The sequence below is a fragment of the Acomys russatus genome, chromosome 6 (genome assembly GCF_903995435.1).
Source record: "Acomys russatus chromosome 6, mAcoRus1.1, whole genome shotgun sequence".
In the NCBI taxonomy this organism is placed as follows: domain Eukaryota; kingdom Metazoa; phylum Chordata; class Mammalia; order Rodentia; family Muridae; genus Acomys; species Acomys russatus.
The window spans coordinates 72,323,189-72,341,107 of record NC_067142.1 but is presented as its reverse complement, the minus strand read 5'-3'; the positions used below and the strand labels follow the sequence as shown (position 1 = coordinate 72,341,107).

General features: G+C 43.1%; 1 protein-coding gene and 1 pseudogene across 2 annotated transcripts in view; both read left to right on the top strand.

Annotated features, from left to right (window-relative positions):
* The window catches only part of Adss2 (adenylosuccinate synthase 2), an 832,666-nt gene that overhangs the window by 349,874 nt on the left and 464,873 nt on the right, over window positions 1–17,919 (top strand). The gene's annotated exons all lie outside the window — the stretch shown is intronic.
* Window positions 208–1,249, top strand: LOC127190763 (60S acidic ribosomal protein P0-like; annotated as a pseudogene).

The following is a 17,919-nucleotide window of genomic DNA, read 5'->3' as shown; positions in this document are numbered from 1 at the left end:
ACTGGAAATTGTGGCTAAGAGGAGTTTAGCATAGGGTAATATTTGAGGGGAATGGCAGGATAATGCCAAAGAAATGCAGATGCAAAAGATGCCAAGCAAACGTTTCACAGAAGTGGAATGTTTTTAAATATTATTAAAAGCATCCTTGTTGCTCTCTCCCAGCGTCCTCATTAGAGTGACATCGTATTTAAACCCTGCGTAGCAATCCCTGACACACCGCCATGATGCCCAGGGAAGACAGAGCAACCTGGAAGTCCAACTACTTCCTTAAGATCATCCAATTTTTGGATGATTACCCAAAATGTTTCATTGTGGGAGCAGACAATGTGGGCTCCAAGCTGATGCAGCAGATCCGCGTGTCCCTGTGAGGGAAGGCCGTGGTGCTGATGGGCAAGAACGCCATGACGTGCAAGGCCATATGGGGCCACCAGGGAAACAACCCGGCTCTGAAGAAGCTGCTGCCTCACATCTGGGGGAATGTGGGCTTGGTATTCACCAAGGAGGGCCTCACCGAGATTAGGGACATGCTGCTGGCCAGTAAGGTACCCGCGGCTGCCCGTGCTGGCGCCATCGCCCCCTGTGAGGTCACTGTGCCAGCCCAGAACACGGGTCTGGGGCCTGAGAAAACCTCATTCTTCCAGGCTTTGGGCATCACCACTAAAATCTCCAGAGGCACCATTGAAGTTCTGAGCGGTGTGCAGCTGATAAAAACTGGACAAAGTAGGAGCCAGCGAAGCCACACTGCTGAACATGCTCAACATCTCGCCCTTCTCTTTTGGGCTGATCATCCAGCAGGTGCTTGACAACGGCAGCATTTATAACTCTGAAGTGCTTGACATCACCGCGCAGACTCTGCACTCTCGTTTCCTAGAGGGTGTCCGAAATGTTGCCAGTGTCTGTCTGCAGATTGGTTACCCGACTGCTGCCTCGATGCCACACTCTATCATCAATGGGTACAAGAGGGTCCTGGCTTTGTCTGTGGAGACTGACTACACCTTCCCTCTTGCTGAGAAGGTCAAGGCCTTTTTGGCTGATCCATCTGCATCTGTGGATGCTGCCCTTGTGGCTGCAGCCACCTCGACGGCTCCTGCTGCTGCAGCCTCAGCCAAGGCTGAAGCCAAAGAAGAGTCTGAGGAATCAGATGGGGATCTGGGATTTGGTCTCTTTGACTATTCACCTCTCAAAGCAACCAATTCAGCCAGCTTAATTTAAGAAACACGGGAATAAAGGCATACTTCTCTTAAAAAAAAAAAAAAAGCATCCTTATTACATCATATCTCCAAAAATCTTTTTAAATTCATGACTTTGAATCACTTTACTTTCATAAGAGTGTAAATATTTTGACCTTGATTGTGAGTGATTAGGACCATAGATTTGCTATTAAGGAAGAATTTGGAGCTTTGAAGACACAAACACAAAATATTAAATTTTAAATGAAAATCTACACTCTTCCTCCCCCCACCCCCTTCAGCTATAGGCATTGTACCCGGGGCCTCACACATACTAGACAGATGCTCTGGACAAAGTCTGAAGATATCAATAACTTCAATACCGATTTAACAGAACTCAACTGGAAGCCTTACAACAAGCATTTAAAATAACATTAGAGTTTTTCTTCCTTCATGTCTCATGGAGGCATCTATAATGTTACTATGCACGGGTATAATTTATAATGCCAGTTAAAAATCGCATACTATTCAACGTGCTAAAAAGTTTAATACTTCTAGACCACAATCAAAGAACATTAATTCTTCATTTCTAAACTTCATTTATTTTTCTTTTTTGAGACAAGGTCTCACTATGTAGCCCCCACTTGCCTGGAACTTGCTATGCACACCAGACTAGCCTTGAACGCACAGAGATCCAACTGCCTCTGCCTCCCAAACACTGGGATTAAAGTTGCATGCCATCACATCCAATCCAACTCTTAACCATTTTTTTTCTTAACCATTTTTAATGACAATATTCTTTGCCTATGCAAGTTGAGCTAAACTCATAATAGTTTGTTTATGCATGAAATTCAACAAAATAATATAACCTAAGTTTTCTTCCGCATGAGCCAATGCACAGTGGCTGTTTTTGAAGGTGGGCTGTCACTCCTGGCTCAAAAACTGCTGAGTTATTTTTAGGTAGATCAGTATGGATGTGAGAGTCATTAGCTTGAACTTCCCAAATTTTAAGATTTTATGCCATGTAGGCTGTTACTATCTACATAATAAACCAATGTAGAAAGATAGATACAAAAGAGAAAGTTATTTTAAGTGTAAGTAAATAATTCATTTTCTAAATAATGAGATAACTGACGAACTTCATCTTCCTTTGGTAGGTAGTAAGCCCAAGCAGTGTGAGTGCATGTGTGGTTGTGTGTGTGTGCATGTGCATAGCTTTAATTGTATATTCTTCTAGTTTAAATAGGACTCAACCAAGGGGGAAAAACTATGAGAAATAATAAAAGCAAGTAGACTATTTTGCCTTTGCATCTGAGACTAAACTGTTACTGTCATATATATATATTGTAGCCCTGTACATTTACTCTTCCTAGGAAGATGTTTCTTTGGAAATTAATATTCATTTTTCGATGAGCTGACCTTGATAACCTTTCCAGTGGCTGCAAGAAAATCTGAGAAGCAGACAGAGAAGGTAATATGAACTCTGATTAGAGGGAATTTCAGAAAGAAAAGGCCAAAAATAGGAAAAGCAAAAGGACAGAACCAAATAAGATCGGGCCAGGTTAGAAACAGCAGTTTTACTAGTTTTTAGTTAGTTCATTTTTCACCAGTACACGTATATCTACACAGGCATGCACTTACTCACACACATGTATACATATTGCATTTTAGATGACAGAACCCAAGGCCTGGTGAATGCAAGGCAAGAGCTCTACATGAAACTAAGTGATAGTCCCCACAATCTTTTTTTTTTTTTAATGGGGAATAATATGTTTTAACGTGTTACTTTTAGAACCTCTCTCTTCACTAAACTAAAAAACAAAGGCCTGGTATGGCCAAGCGTGGGTATTCAGTTCCTAAAGGACACTGCACTAGATTTTGGGGCTACCACTCCAATATGAGGTACACAAACCTTTGACACAGGAAGGTCTCTTGAAATATGAGGCTCTTGTGAGAAATCAGAGATTTTTGTTTTCTCTGAAGGACACTGGAGCCAAGAGAAGCACCCCTCCCACCAGGGCCTCTCATTGACGCAAGAAGATGTTCTTTTGCTCAGAATAAACACCCAGAGCTCAGAGTCCATTTTCCCCAAACGATTTGCATGTTTCCTACCTTCATGCCATGTACCTCCAAACCTCACTTTCATCCCAAGTATTTTTCTTCATGTTTTTTTTTTTTTTTACGTGAGTTCTCAAAGCACAGTATTACTATTTGTAGGGTTGCAATCTCCCATAGTCCTTATTTTCACTCAAAATTACAATACAGGGGACTATGGCCAATGCTATGCAGATGGCCAAATAGATAATAAAGACTCGGTTCATGAATAATACCCACTCAGAAAGAGGACAAAAGCAACAGGAAAAAAGAGCCCAAATTGGACAAAATGTGCATGCTATATTTAAAAAAACCACACACACGATCATTGTCAGAGATCATTAAGGGTGCCCTGTAGTTTTAATTATATGCCAGTGGCACCAATTTGACGTGACTGTTTGCTCCCATAGTCAATAAAAAAAGTCATAACTGCCATCAAATTTAAATTTAATTTATTTTCTACACAGCCCTTTCTGTTTTCCTTGGTTTTTTTTCTTTTATAACATTAACACTTTTTTTGTTAAAAAATGTGTGAAAGATTAATTTGTAGAATGAGGGGAGCTGTGGGTGCACAGCAAAGGACAGATGGAGGGGGTGGGACATGACAGTTTTTGTCTGTGGCATCATTTTGTTGTTGCTATTGCAAGGGAAATGAAGCTACTGCCGCCACGATCCTTTCTCTGAGGAGGGGTGCTCTCAGAGAAGGTGTGCAACTCACCTCGTGCAGACCACTGCTGTCTGAGGGCACACACCTCCTACCCCCTGCATTACCAGCCTGCTCATGAGCTTTGCCGTCCAAGAGCACTTCCATTTCACAACTGCGATTCACATAGAATCCCACTCAACTTTTGTATAAAACAGAGTGAAACACAGTTGTAAGGTAAATATGCTGAAATAAATTCATAATTTATCTCCTCTGAACTGCTGTGTTGTAAAAATCAAGTTCAGATAGGGCAGGGCTGGGATTATCTTTTAAAATCTAAATATTTTGGGCAGCAACCAAGAATTCTACTCATGTTGAAGGGGGTCTTTTTGTTTTTAATTTCTTTAAAAAAAATCACAATGTATGGCTTTCAACTTGATTTTTGCCTTAAAACAGCCCTAATTTATATGTGAGTGTTGTGGGAGTTCACTGTTGTAAAGTTTCTTATTGAAGGCAATTAACCACAGAAAGTCACTGTCATATGGCACACACAGACATTCTGAGAAAAAAGTAAAACTTGGAGAAGGAGGGCGAGGGGAATTCAGGACAGCACGTGGGAGGGGAGATGGGAGTTCTTTTTATGCACAAAGAGATCCATTAACAAAATCCTTATCTGTTTCCTTCCCCTTGTGAACTGAACCAACTTGCAGTGCCCAGAATATGCGAACGTGATTGCAAATAAATGACTCGTGTGGCGCGGAGGCAATGAGCGAGTGCATGCCGAAAAGAGACTGGTGCTTGGTTCCGTGGCAAGATGAAATTTGCTCGGAGGAAATCTCCCCAACACCTTTGCCCGGAAGGTTCCCATCTGCCTATTTGAGGCAAGGCGAGGCAAGGTGGTCCACCAACGGATGTCAGCAGTGCCAACTGAGTACGCAGGGCTAATTCTGCGCTCCCCAGACCACTTCAGCTGAGGATCTGTGCTCCTACGGATAGGGAATTTGAGAATCAGGTCATTGTATACCCTTATGCCATTTTTCTAAGTAGACAGTAGGCTGTCCTAGGGAGGGATGTGTTCTGCCACTGTGCTTGGTTGACATGATCCCTCGCCTTGGATCACGGGATGGTGTGGGGCCATAGGAAAGCAGTCTGGCTCTGGGGCAGACCAGCTGCATCTGACATCGGCCTAGCTGCCTAGCTGCCTCACCGCACCCCAGCGACCAGTACACTCACTTCATTTCTGTTTCTGTAAAAAAAAAAACAAAAAAAAACCAGTCATGACTTTGGTAGCATGTGCCTTCGGCCGGGATTTAGTCCTTATCTGGCAGGGAGTCCCCACTACCCGACCCTTGAGGACACAACTCTTCTGTGACATTAGGGAAACTATGACATTAAGAATAGATACAATCTGCTGAAAACCCCAGCACTCTGGAGGCAGAAGCAGGTGGATTTCTGTGAGTTTGAAGCCAGCCTGGTATACAAAGTGAGCCCAGGACAGGCAGGGCTCTGTTACACAAAGAAACCCTGTCTCCAAAAAAAAAAAAAAAAAAAAAAAAAAAAAAAAAAAAAAAAGAAAAAGAAAAAAGAAAAAGAAAAAGAAAATGAAACAAAACAAAACAAAAAAATACAAGTTAAAAAAACATAACAGTGTGATGCCAGACAGAATGTAACTAACATTGTAGCAAACGGGAGTGTGTGAGTCTGGTGTATGTGCTACTCACCAGTCCATTTCTCACCAGTAAATTACAGTACACAGAAAGAAAACATAAAGGTGTCCATCACCTAATCTATACTTTCTTCATTGTTTTGTATGATAAGTTGGCATTACAGAAATGAAAAATACAGCAAATTTTTGTTCATACTGACACACGCACAGACATAAACAGGCTCAGAAGAGAGTATCTATCTACCCACAAAGCAATACAATAATCTGGACACTAGTGCTGATATTGAGACAACTGCAGTCTGTTGTTACATGCCTATAGATGCATGTAATTTTTCTCTCTGCATGGCGATGAGCAAAATGCAGAGTGGTCTCCTTCTTCCTTTGCTGTATGACGTGTGTAAGGGAAGCCTCATGCTGGAGGGCGGCTAATTCACAGACACAGAGGAACTCTAATGGGCTAAGAACGGGGGAGAGTGGCAACCATCTTATTTCTTTTTACGGTCGTAGGGATGGAGGCCAGATTCTCACTCACACCAAGCCAAGAGCTCTGCCTTTGAGCTACACCCTTATCCTGCTTGTCTTTTAAGAAACTATAAACAAGAAAATGTCCATATGTATATGTATACAGATGCGTATCCAAAATTGCATTTTGTACAAGCCGACTTTCCTATACAGTAATACATTTTCAGTGATTAACTTGAGTCATTTTTTTCTGGTCATTAACCTCACGGCAATTCTCTCTCTCATTTTTTTTTCCTTAGTAATAAAGCTCAAGTATATGATGCCTTCAGATAAACTGTTTCCCAGCTTCCTTTGCAGCTAGATATCCATATGGCAAGCTCTGGGTGTGTGAGTGGAAGCATTTTGTGTCCTCATTAAAAGATAGTCAATATGCCTTTTGGTGTCTTTTTCTTTGGTTGCTTTCGAATGTCTGAAATGCAAGCGTAATGGATGGAGCTTGGGCTGATATAATGGACCTCGATGATGAGACTCGATGATGAGACGTACGTCCCTGTGATACTTCGTCCCGGTGGTAACTAGATATATGGGGCATAGAATCACTTACAAGGAAGCTGCACGGCAAGCCTGTGAGGGATTAGCCAGATTAGAATAATTGAGGTGGAAAGAGCCACCCACTGTGGATGGCAACATTTTGTGGGCAGAGGTTCTGGACTGAATAAAAAGAAGACATTACGCTGAGATTAAGCACTCATCACTCCATGCTCTGACTACAGATGCAATGCAACCAGCTGCCTCAAGCTCCTGTGGCTGTGGCTTCTCCCACATGATAGACTGTGCCCTCAAACAGAGAACCAGAGTAAATAAATACTCTCAGAAGTACTGCCCAGCTCCTTTAAATCTGAGCCTCTCCAGGGCCTGGAGCTCACCATTAGGCTAGGCCAGCTGGGTAGCAAGCCCCAGGGATCCGCCTTGGTTGCCTCCCCGGTGCTGAGATTACATGCACGTGCCACCAGGTGTTCGCACGGGTTCTGGGATTCGAACTCAAGTCCTCATTCTTGTGCTGCAAACGCTTTATCAACTGAACTGTCTCCTCAGCCCCCAGAGCTGTGTTACACACTTGAAGTTTGCTAAGAGAGCAGCTATTACACACTTATATACACACACAAACATACACACGTCACGCACATATTCATATACACACATATATACACAATCACACAAATACATACTCACACTTCTATACACACATACATACACCCACTCACATACATATATAAACACACTTATATATAAACATACACACATCTACATACATAAAGACACACATACATATATACATGTAACTGTAAGAAGAGATAAATATGCTGATTAGTTTGACTATGGTAGTCATATCACTAAAGAGTATATATAAACTTCACATGTACTCCTTAAATATATTCATTTTTTACTTTAAAATTAAATAACAAATAAGTAAAAACAAAACAAGGCAAATGCATCGACTTAGCTCTAAATGGACAGAGTATGGCTGGGTTTTGTTTTGTTTGTACTTTTGTGTATTTTTATATAAAAGTTTTTATTTGAAAAAGAAAGAAATTACGCATGTCTTGTCGAAGGTCTTCTTATGTGACATTTTTTTCACTTGCAGCTTAAAGTATCCCTAGCTGAGGCTTCATATATAACTTCTAAAGCACAAAGGATGCAGGGTATTTATAACCAGCAAGGCTGCCACTTTTAAGTGGCATGCATGTAAATATGCCAGCATAACAAAAGGGACACTTAAATAGAAAAAAATCTAATATTTTTCTTTTTGAAAACATGTATGTGTGACATGTTAAAAAAAATTAGCTACTAGCATAAGTGTGTTAATGAACTTACCATTGCTGTGACAAAATTCCTGACATGACCAACCAAAAAGGAGCAAAGCTTTACTCTAGTTTCAGTCCAAGCTTGACCTCTAACCTTTTGGGCAAAGGAGCACATGATAGGGATTGAGAGCATAGTGGGGAGGTTGCTCAGCTCCTGGCAGCCAGGAAGCAAGCAGAGAAGGGGAAGGGCTGGGATGCAGATATCCCTTCAAGGCACATCCTCCAAGGACCTACCTCTTCCCATCAAGTCCCACCTTGCAAAGGCTCTACCATTTCCCATCAGCGGCTTCAGCTGGGTGATCAACACATGAACCCTTAACGGTAAACAAGGATAGCTGTTGGAAAAACCAACCCCTTAACCTCAGCGCTGTAACAGGCCAAGGCTAGTTTCTGAAGCAGCTATCTGATGTGGGAGTCTCTGTTCCATACAGGTGTTTGGGGGACCAAGACTTTCTATCTTGTCGTTCAGATAGCTTTGGCCTCCCAAGACCTCACAAAACAAAATGAGTGTGAGTGTGGAAGAGCACACACGAGAGAAGTCTTGATTGGGTCAGGCCGAGAATAGCATCTTACACTCCTGTCAACATTCCATGGGGCAGAACTCAGTCACAGGACCCAAAATTAACTACGTGGGAACCTGAGGTGCAATGTATTCCCAGAAAGAAGGGAGGAAAGAAAACACAAACCATGTCTTAACTCAGCGAAGAAACGGGAGACGGTTTCTAATAGCCCTGTTTCTCTCTCTCCCTCTCTTCCCCCCCTTTCCGGTGGTGTGTGTGTGTGTGTGTGTGTGTGTGTGTGTACACATGTGAGGGTGCAGGTACATTCACCTATGTGGAGGCCAGTCCTTGGCTTGACACTGGGATGTCTTCCTCAGTCCCATAGCTTTAAGTTGAGGTGTCTCATTGAACTTGTTTGTTTGTTTGTTCTGTTTTGTTTTTGAGACAGGGTTTCTCTGTGTAGACTTGCTGTCCTGGACTCACTTTGTAGACCAGGCTGGTCTTGAACTCACAGAGATCCGCCTGCCTCTGTCTCCCGAGTGCTGGGGTTAAAGGCATGAGCCACCACGCCCAGCTGTCTCATTGAACTCGAAGGTTGCTCTTTCTGCTATGGCTTAGAGCCTGCAGAATCCACCTGTTGCTGTCCCCACCCTTCAGTGCTGGGATCACAGGTACATGTCAACACACTTGGCTTTTTTACATACGTGCGAAATCCCCTCAGTCCATCCAATTTCATTGCCAAATGACCACTATATAAAGGACCATGTGCGCAAAGACACAGAGCATAATCTTCTTTCGTAGATGGGTGTGGCTTCAACCATGTGACAGGCCAATGATGTCCTTTCAGTCCCTAGTGCTGCTCCATCTCCTTGTTCATGCATTTTACCATGATGAGGGGGAATTTTAAAACTTGTATAGAAGACTTTGAGCAAGCTTCTATGGAAAGCTTTATGTTGTTAAAGTAGTGCTTGTGGAAGACAATAATTCCTCATGGAGGCAGGTAGGATGTTTAAAGTTTCCCCTACTATTAGAGTTCTATGCTTTATAGATTATTTTGACTATGACTTCTGATGGCTATACAAAATAAGATCTTAGTGCTGGTTCAGTCGTTCCAAAAATGGAAGGAGAGGACGGAAGGAGAAAGGGAAAGAGAACAGGAGGAGAGAGGGAGGGAGGGAGGAAAGAGGGACAGAGGCAGGAAGAGAGGTAACAGACAGGTGGATGGACGGTTGGACAGACAGACAGACAGATAGCTCCCTTCCTATATTCCTTGAAAAATCAATATTTTATTGAAACGCTGTTTCCAATGTAGAACAATTATCTGAGAGTCCATTTGAGAAAATATGATTTAAAATGTACTACAGATGTAACATAGAAAAAAATAAACCCGAGAGGAGTGGAATCCAAGATTCCACTTCAGCTTACTGAGTCCATGGCCTGCACTGTCAGAACAGTTACACTTGGCCCTCTTTTATGGCGAGGTGTGCTGTGGTTTGGCTTTGGAACATCCCCCCACAGGTTATTTGTTGCCACCTTGGTCCCTACCTGATGGGGTTATCAGGAGTGGTGAAGTCTTCAGTAAGGAGGCCTGCTTGTGAAGGAAGCAGGCTTTAGGTGGGGGATGGGAACCCCAACCTCTTCTCCACCCTCCTGTTGTGTTGTGTTATCTCAGCCAAAACCATTGGGGCCAAATGATCATGAACTGCAACCTTGAGCCAAAATAAACCCTTCCTTTTTAAGTTGGTTGCCTCAAGTATTTTGTCATAGCAACAGAAAGCTGACAAGACCCCTGAACTTTAATACAGATTGATCTCTATGCTCAGAACTACCCAGAAGATAGTATTTCCCTTAGCAGTGTGACTTTCTAAAGTTCAGCTCCCCTCTAGAGGGCGGAGGTTCATGAGATAATGGTATATGATTGGTTTGTAATTGACTAAACACAATTCAAATCAAGTTTTAATTGTGGTTCCCCCTGCCCCTGGAAGAGCAAAAATGAACTCAAAAAAAGTATGTTAACTAGAGAAATCTGAGGTATTGCTGTTTATATAAGGTACAAGACGCACTGTACAAAAATACTTTCATAGAACCAGAAAGCCGGGCTGAAAATTAAAACACTTTCGATATATTTGTGTATATGTCAAATGAACCCATTTTTGGATTATGGGGCCTGCCTGTATAACAAGATTCGCACACAAGGAAGGCACAATTGTTTTTGAATGATGAATATGACAGACTAGGACCCCAGGGGACTGCAAGGAGAGTGGGGAAGAGTCTTGATGGAGTTTGCCCTCAGCTAATGGTGAGAGGGTGTTTGCACTCGTTCTGCCGGCCCAACATGAGGTCTACCCGATCAAGGGAACTCCTGAGGATGGAGGTAATGTCTCCAACATGACGTGGAGTGAATATTCTCCTTCTCATACTACAGGGAAACCTTCCAGGATCTTGCAAGCTTTGTGGCTTCGAGGAGGAGACGGTGGAGGAGGGAGGAGAAGCGGGGAGGACTTTTTGGCTGCCTGACCATGGTTCTCAGTTACAGGAAACCCATAAAGAGTTCTCCAGCTTCCTCCTGCAGTGGTGTGTGAAACTGGCCCGGTCACTTCTTCAACATGTTCAGGCTTGGAGCTATGACAATGGACCTGTTCCCCTTAGGTCACCAGTTCATAGCCTAGAATGTTTACCAGAATTGCCTTGGGGCTGTGTATCTCCCCTCAGACTTAATTGAATCCAAATTAGCTGAACCCAATGATAGAATCTGGACAGGGCCTAAGGGTGTGTGCCTTCAAATGCCTCTCTGATGACTCTATTACCCACTAACAATCAAGAAACCCTGCCCTGGAATGGTTTGCCCCAGTAGTTGAACAAAATGCATTGTGCTTGAGGCATTGAATGCTCCTGTCGAAGTTCTTAGTCACAACTCCAGTATGCTATGATTTGGATTGTAAATGTCCCATAAAGACCACTGCTGGAAGATGGTGGAGCCCTTAGATGGTGGAGCCTAGTGGGAGATAGTTTAGTCCCTGGAGGGGGTTCTTGTAAAGGGTTCTGGGGTCCTAATAACTTTTCGTATCTTCCATCACCATCACATGCCTTTGCCATGACGTACTGTGGAGCCTTGGGTTCAAAGCCATGGGGCCAAGTGGCCATGCGCTGAAACCTTTGAAATAATTTTGTGAGCTGAAATTAGCCTTTTGTCCTTTTAAATTGACGGCCTCAGGTGTTTTGTTACAGCATCAAAAACTGGCAAATGGAATATGAGAGGACTCAGCCCACGTTTTCACTTGCCAGTGGCCAAGCGATCTCAAATAAAACACTGCCTTACTGAAGTGGGTCCGCACCTCAAAGTATAAAGGACAGTCCTGGTGTCTTGAAAATGTTCCATCACCTTTAACAACAATTGCCCATGGACAATTAACAATCAAGAAGTTGTTCCCCACAGCCAGGGCACTTACTTAACACCATGAAAAGAATCAATGCATTTCTTGATAAATAAGTGACCAAAGCATGATGAAATAGGATTGATTTTCTTTTCATTTAGGAAAGCCAAAAAGTAGACCATATTTAGTTAGGAACAATCTTGTCTGTAACCAATGATATTTTCAAAGAAGAGACTGTCAAATCAAATGCTGGGGTACAGTTAAGAGCCTATCAGACAATGCAAAGTGGAATGGTCATGTTGTAAGCTCCTTTCTTAAAAACTAGTGCTCTGAAATCTGCAGGTGGGAGTGCTACTTGAGATAAATGTTTTATGGTATTTTTTTAAATTTGGCCTTCTGTCTCTCTACAATATGGATTTCCATTTACTGAGTCTTTAGGTACAAATCAATTAAACCAAAGTGAATAGAGCCTTTTGGTTTAGTTTGCTTTATTTTAATAGCAAGAACGGAGCATGCTTTTTTCCCTTCAGGAGTTTATAAATAGTCTATATAAACCACCCACTACCTTTTCATACACACTCAGCTCATTATTGAAAAATTATACTCCCTCACACCTCCAGGCCATGCCGCAGCTAAATGTAAGTTTTTGCACTTCAATATTCATGGCAGGAAAAAAAAATCAGCAAATACTAATGTTCAAACCCCAAGGGGGCAGCCTGCACACAGATGAAAATATGACCGAGCATGCACCAAGTTTTTGTTGCGTGGCACCAGGCCCAGAGGAGAAAGCCAAAGCTGAAAGATTCATCCTAAGAAGTAAAAAAGGAATTAAGTCCTCCACTGTATTCCGATTAGTTGGCAGCACGCAGCTAGGGTCTACAGAAATCCAACATTGTCTCAGGACTCAGCAGAAGATTAACAGTGCAGCAACCACATGCATCTTGGTTTGGTCCCCATTTCCTTAATAATATGTATCACCAACTTTGCTGTCAGATGTTCTGGTAGCAGGCAAAACAAGTGATTTTTTAGTTGTCTGGCCAAATAGCATTTACTCATTCATGGTGGTGTGTTCTAATAAGCCCAAAGCCCAGAACACCAAGACAGGGCATTATCAGGGCTGTGGTTGCAGGACCAAGAAGCACTGTCACTAGGGACCTAGGGATGTGTGGGTACCAGAAGTATATTAGGATTGTGAGAGAAATATACCCAGACAGTGGTCAGAGCATTTTACACTCAAGGGACTGTTTGTCTATTCATTTGGCTGAAGGTTTGATTGGTGATGTAATGGGTAGAATTCATCTGAGGATGACTTTTCTTAGGAAAGAGATTCAGGTAGTGAGGCAGCAGCAATTCTGTTGAAGACAGAATGGCTCCTTACTTGATCCCTAGTGTTTCCTAAATGCTTGCCGAAGGCTGTGAGACTGCAGCTCCCTGTTCTCATCAAAGTGAACTGCAGCAAGTCAGCAGTGAAGCGGAGGTGTGTGTGTGTGCCTCTGTGTGTGCCTGTGTGTGTGTGTGTGTGTGTGTGTGTGTGTTGTTGCAGAAAGCCTTTCTGGTATGGTGTGCTGGAGGAAGCCAGCCACATGAACTGCCTGGTGTACTTGTGGACCTGGGATGACTCCATACTCTTTGCACTGCTCGCCGAGACTCTGTTGAGCTCCTTCTCAACTGTTCTGTGATGTGCCAGGTACCGGGGACACCAGGATACATACCACACTGTCCCAGAAGCTTATATTTCTGTCATTTGTAAATAATAAAAATGCCAACAATCTCACAGTTGGAGTATAATTCCTTGAGCTCACTGGAAGAGAAAGGATAGAAACCTATTCACTGTGGGATAAATGATTCTCATTGCAGTGTGACAGTGTTGCTCACTGCATTGCAGTGTGACAGTGTTGCTTACTGCATTTGTCCTTGGGGGAGTCATGTGAGTCTCACAGGCAGAAAGGGAGGTGAGGCAGCTCCATACCAGCAGCTATCTCCTCCCTCACCACAGTGGTTAAAGACAAGACCAGCTTTGCTGACGGAGTTCCAGTAGGAAGACAGGACATAGCAGGGGAACCCAGCTCACCCAGGACCTCACCAATAAGAAATAATCCACTGTGGTGTAAAATCACACTTCTAAAACCACGGCATAGCATAGCCTATTCTGTCTGACGCCATTGGTGAATGTCTGTTTCACTTAGAACGTTTAGAGGAGACAGGAAATCCACAGACTGTAGAGACGAAAGAAGCTTTGTGGATTAATAACCATCACTCAGGCAGGTGCAGCTCTAGGCAGAGGAACCAACTTCTCCCCATTGTGTCTTTTTCTCTCAGTCAGTATAGTTGTCCCACTTACTTTCCCAAGATGTGACCTATCATAGGCACTGCTCCCTTCATACCTGGTTCTTGCAACATCCGCGGCCTGGAAGGATGCTCTAAGCATTTCCTAGGTAGGCAGCAGTGAATTTTCCAGGCAAACTTTTGTTACTAAGAGAAGAAGATAAAAACACCAGTATATTGGAACTAGAGAGACAGCTCAGTAGTCGGGAGCAAGTATTGCTTTCCCAGAGGATCTGAGTTTTGTTCCCAGCACCCACTGCAAGTAGCTCACTACCATCTGTAACTCGGGTTCAGGATAGTGAGTGGTCTGTGTCCTCTGGTCTCCACAGCTTTGACTCTAGCATCCCGAATGCATCCTGTTAAAGTCTACCTGGAAGCAAAAGGAATAGATCAGAAGCTGCTCGTGACTTGGCCAGATGCTGGTTTTGCTTACCCATCCAAAATGGCGCTTTTCTGTGGACCGATCATTTCCCCCATGAACAATATAACTCTTCAAGAGCAATATTCTCATTAGCAATTAATCTGTGATTTTAGAGTGTGTTGTGAGTTCCTTGTGAGCTGCAGTAGCACGAACAATGCCACTCATCACCATATTTTAAGTCTATTCATGCACAGGAAAAGATCGAGGAAGTACATTATGATGTAAATGATCCCTAAATTCTAGACATTCAGTTTACCCTGATAAACATTACTTAATTTCAAATTCTCCTATTAAAATATGGAACTGTTGGAGCAACAAGCTCCCCACGTAATTGTCAATTCGTAGAAGCGGGTACTCCACCAAATCTTGCTTCAAGTGAGAGGAAAGTGACCTCAGACAGGAAGTTTATGCTCCCAGGACCCGGTTTGACTGTCTGGGCGAAGTCAGCTCCATTTCATTTACTCTATTGTACATCTTTTCTTGGTTTTTAAAATTGAAGTGACGTGTGTGTGTGTGTGTGTGTGTGTGTGTGTGTGTATGTGTGTGTGTATGTGTGTGTATGTGTGTGTGTATGTGTGTGTATGTGTGTGTATGTGTGTGTGTGTATGTGTGTGTATGTGTATGTGTATGTGTGTGTATGTGTGTGTATGCATGTGTGTGTGTATGTGTGTGTATGTGTGTGTATGTGTGCGTGTGTGTGTATGTGTGTGTGTATGTGTGTGTATGTGTGTATGCATGTGTGTGTGTATGTGTGTGTATGTGTGTGTGTATGTGTGTGTATGTGTGTGTGTATGTGTGTGTGTGTATGTGTATGTGTGTGTGTGTATGTGTGTGTGTATGTATGTGTGTGTGTGTGTGTGTGTGTGTGTGTGTTAGCAATCAAACATTTTCCACCGGCCTGCCCTCACGGATATAGTGGCAGCTTATGTAGTCACTGGCAGTCACCAGATGCCTGTGGGGGCATAAAACATAAAAGGTCACCCCAGGTCCCACCCCACCCCCTTCTTACTCCCATTCTTCCCTTCCCTTCCTTTCTCATCTCTTCTTTTCCTAGCCCCCTCCCCCCACTGATGTCTCCAAGTACCCCCTTCCCCTGCCGCTTTACCCTTAACAGTGTGTGTGCATGCTCACCTGTGCATACATGTATGGAGGCTAACATGCAGTGTCTTCCCCTATATCTCTCCATCTCGTTTTTTGAGACAGGGCCTCTCCTTGAACCCAGAACTCATGGGTTGGCTAGGTTGTCTGGCCAGCGAGCTCTGGAAATCTTTCTGTCTCTCCTCCTCCTCAGCACTGGAATTACAGACCTGCTACACCCAGCTTTTCCATGAAGACTAGGAATCTGAACTCAGGTGCCCACGCCTGAGCCACCTCCCCATCTCTAACCTGCTCTTCGTGTGTACGCCACTGTTTTAAGCTGCCACAAACCCACAGTTTAACATGGAGGTGTGGTATAAAGGTTAGACTCAGGAGTTAGACCCCCTACCTTTTCACTCCTCTGCCCCTGAATTAACTCTATGAATCCGAACAAGTTACTTAACTCTCCCCAGGGGCCTCATTTTGCCTGTAAATAAAAGATTATATTCCTATCCCAACTCAGTATCTGGCATAGTTTATGCCATTAAGGTGACTACTGAACAAAAATGAATTTCTGATCTAGTGCTGAAGCAGGAGCCCCACCGTAGCAATCTGCAGCACTCCGCAGTAGAACGCAGAAAAGGCAAGCACCCTTCCACATAGCCAGTCTCCGTGCCATGTGGAGGGATGGGGCTGAGCATAGCATGCCCTACCCTCCTGCCTCCTGGGTGACACCACCACACCCACAGCTCCCACAGCTCTTCAGGAGAAACCTTGGCATCCATCCTAACACACAGACCACATCACACAATTATGAGATAGGCCTGCCTTCAGTGTCTCTGTGCGCCACCTCTGCGGGTGAATGTGTCCATAATCTTTTTCAGTGGACTTCATCTTAATGACACCGCACTCTTCCCAGCAGGAGACTTGGGCTGGGGCATGAATACTGGAGGGCTAGTAGTGTGTAAGTCACTTCAGGCATCTCCCCTGCTCTGAGGAAGGGCGAGTTTCTCTCAATGAAATTGAGTAGGTAGACACTGTCTCTACTGATGTAAGTCACTCAAAGCCAGTGGTTTTTTAAAATTATTTATTTATTTATTTTGGGTGGAGGGGGTGATCCAGGGCCACCATCTTCGCTGAGAAAACTGCTTCTGATTAATTGGAGAGGGAGGATTATCTCAGAGAGAAGGCTGGCTCCCAGTGCTATTGGAGTAACGGGCAGAAAGAGAAATTAAGCTTTTAACCCATTCATGCTTTTGCTTGTCTCAAACCAATCATGACAAGGAAGCAAAACAGAAGAATATTCACCTATCAGCTCTGCTTTGAGCTGACGTTTTAGTCCTTGAGCCATATGACCGCCATGACTCTGGCATAATAGCTGGGCTTAAGGACCAAGAACATGTCTTTCCCTCTCCATAAAGGGAACCTTTGTCACCTACTTGAATGGTAAAAACCTCAGTGCTGTGGATGAGGACTGTAGCTAGTGAACAAAATATGAAAATATGGGATATGCATTTAAATGTGAATTTCTGATAAATAATATTTTTGTATACATATATTCCAAACATTGCCCTTGACACTTGAAATGCTAGGGACATGCTTATATAAAACAATTATTAAACACTCTCTTGTCGTGTTAAATTCAGATTTTAAATGGGTGTGTGATATTTTATCTGGCAGCCTAAATTACATGGTATTTTTTATTTATGGATGCTAGTCTATATTTTTCTAAAGTAGCATACATAAAAGAGGTAAATAAGCATGCAACATAGATAGATACAGTCTTCTTTACTTATCATCTCAGGGTTGTAGGTTGGGTCTTAGCGAATGGATCCCAGGAAAACCTGGCCCAGGTATGATACCATATATGCAGCAAGGCAGAATCCAGCCCAGTCCAAAATCCCTGCCAGTCCAAAAGCCGTTCTTCCTCCTCCCGACTCCCCCCACCCCGTGTACAGGGTCTTAGACATACCATTGTTTAAGTAATAAAATGCATGTAATATTAAATTTACCATGTTAACTACCCACCCCTGTGTCTCCTTAGTTCCTGGCAACTGTTATTTTATTTACTGTCTGTATATTGGCCGCTTTAGATATTTCATAACGATGACATTATACAGTATTTGTCTTCTGTGTCTGGCTTATTTCAGGTCTCATCTATGTTGTGGCATGAGCCTGATCGCCTTCCTTTCCAAGGACAAATTGTATAATATGTTTAATTACTTGTATTTTTACTTTTTCACTTACCCATCAGTGGACACTTGAATCCAATTCAACTTTTGTCTATTATTAGTAATGTTGCTTGAACAAATATTTGTTCAAG